Here is a 2,489-nt window from a genome sequence, read left to right as displayed (position 1 = left end):
ACCAAATTGTGACAAGGTTGGCTTTAAGGTAGCACTGAGCAGGTAGAACTCAACCCCAAAGTCACTCTACAGAAAATTAATACTGGCATTGGGTACTTCTCAATCTCTTCCTGGTCATCTAGATGCCATATTACATCTCCATGGCATCCCAGTTTGCCCTAAAATGTCCCAAAATGCCTCTAAATAAAATATTCCACTCAAGGTCCACAGAGGATCAATTTCCTCACAGTGTCCCTTCAGGTTCTTATAGGTTCCACACGTTCTGACTGGTTTGTACATCCAAAGCTCTCAGATATCTCCTCCATCAAAGCCAAGCTATTCGACTGCCCAAAAGTCCCCTGCCCAAACTGTAACCTTACCAAATTGTGACAAGGTTGGCTTTAAGGTAGCACTGAGCAGGTAGAACTCAACCCTAAAGTCAGTCTACAGAAAATGAATACTGACATTGAGTGTTTTTCTCTTCTGGTACTTCTCAGTCTCTTCCTGGTCATCTAGATGCCATATTACATCTCCGTGGCATCCCAGTAGATTGGATTGTTTCCCAGTTTGCCAAAAAAGTCCCAAAATGTCACTAAATGAAAATATTCCACTCGATTGAGACCACATAGGATCAGTTTCCTCTCAAAGTCCCTTCAGGTTCTTATAGGTTCCACATGTTCAGACTGGTTTGTACATCCAAAGCTCTCAGATATCTCCTCCATGGAAGCCGAACTTATTAACTGTTCCAGAATCCCTAAATTGTAACCTTATCAAATTGTGCCAACATGGTAGCACGTGGAAACCCAAGACTAAAGTCCACTCAAAATCCACAGAAGATCAGTTTCCTCTCAGTGTCCCTTCAGGTTCTTATAGGTTCTAAACGTTTGGACTGGTTTGTACATCCAAACCTCTCAGATATCTCCTCCATGGAAGCCAAGCTAATCGATTGCCCAAAAGTCTCCTGCCCAAACTGTAACCTTACCAAAGTGCACCAAGGTTGGCTTTAAGGTAGCACGTGGAAACCCAACCCTTAAGTCAGTCAATAGAAAATTAATACTTCTCAGTACCTTACTGGTCATCTAGATGCCATATTACATCTCCGTGGCATCCCAGTTTGCCATAAAATGTCCCAAAATGCCACTAAAAGAAATATTCCACTCGATTGAGACCACAGTTTCCTGCCAGTGATTCTTCAGGTTCTTATAGGTTCCACACGTTCAGACTGGTTTGTACATCCAAACCTCTGCATCCTGTAGGTCTCCATCGGTCTTTAATTAGCACACTGACCCATCTTAGCTTTGTTAAAAATAATCATGTTGTTTAAAGTACTGATAAAAGTAAGAAAATCCAGTCAGAAGGAAATCCAGTACCAAGCCAACTTCATAGATGAGTGTTCCTGTTAGCTGAGGCTTTTCCTCCAGTCCCTTACTGGTTCCATATATTTTTTTAACCACGGCTGCAGCTCGAGCTCTCTAATCAATCACTAAATGTGACCGAGCCGTTCATAGTGAAATATAAGCCACAGTTATGCCCACATCTTCTTTGGGAAGCCACCAAGTTGTCCTTTGTAGCACCAAGTCATTGGCTGAGTTGGTTTCCCAGTTTGCACTAAACCAGCACACACTGGGTCAACATATGATTCTTAATACTGGTACCCACTAATGTAGCATCATCAAGTAGCACCCAGGTTGATGATTGTCACTGGCACTAGGTGTGGTATCTTCAGCGTCTCGGTTCCTCTCCGGTGCCAAACTAGAGAGATTTTGGGATGTAAAGGCGTCGCAATATTGGCACATCAGAGGAGGGTTGTGTTGAGCAAATTAACCCCAAGGTGCATCAGTGCTACCTTAAACTGTCCCAAAAAGTCATTAAATGAAAATATTCCACTCGACTGAGACCACAGAGTCCACAGAGGATCGGTTACCTCCAAGTGTCCCTTCAGGTTCTCATAGGTTCCACAAGTTCAGACTGGTTTGTACATCTGAACCTCTGTGTCCTGTAGGTAAATTTTGGGATGTAAAGGCGTCGCTAGTGGCACATCAGAGGAGGGTTGTGTTGACCAAATGAACCCCAAGGTGCATCAGTGCATGTGCATGATGTGATCATATTCAGTGCAACAAAATCTTAAACCCAGGATAAAGATGAAGTCTCAGTCCCAGTCCCAGTCTTCAACCAGAAAGATGAAACGTCGCACCAGTTGTTCTAATGCGCGTCAAACCAGATGACAATCTCACCGTGGATCGGTTGTAGTCCGTATCGATCTGCACCTCCCGCTGCTTTCTTTCTAGTCCGCGTTTTCATGTCATCACCACAAGACCGAGCAGCTCCGGGCTTCATGCCCTCACAACAACAATCTCCATCCTAACCGGTTCCATGTTTTTTTTGACGCCGGTGAAGCTGAAGACCTTCCGCACGGTGGATCGGGGCGGGAATAAAAAACAATCCAGCCATTATAGGAGCCGCATTTCACACTATACTGAGCGCACAGAGAGCAGATTACTGATATATCA

The 2,489-nt window shown here is 44.1% G+C and overlaps 1 protein-coding gene across 1 annotated transcript in view; it reads right to left on the bottom strand.

The window, feature by feature from the left end:
- The window catches only part of fam78bb (family with sequence similarity 78 member Bb), a 9,512-nt gene extending 7,253 nt beyond the window's left edge, over positions 1-2,259 (bottom strand). Inside the window, exon 1 of the mRNA XM_062998232.1 lies at positions 2,214-2,259. The gene's annotated coding sequence lies outside the window, so the exon portion shown is untranslated. The remainder of the gene's footprint in view (positions 1-2,213) is intronic.
- Positions 2,260-2,489: the final 230 nt, after the last annotated feature.

The sequence above is a fragment of the Trichomycterus rosablanca genome, chromosome 7, assembly GCF_030014385.1.
Source record: "Trichomycterus rosablanca isolate fTriRos1 chromosome 7, fTriRos1.hap1, whole genome shotgun sequence".
In the NCBI taxonomy this organism is placed as follows: domain Eukaryota; kingdom Metazoa; phylum Chordata; class Actinopteri; order Siluriformes; family Trichomycteridae; genus Trichomycterus; species Trichomycterus rosablanca.
This window is presented reverse-complemented; position numbering and strand designations above follow the sequence as displayed.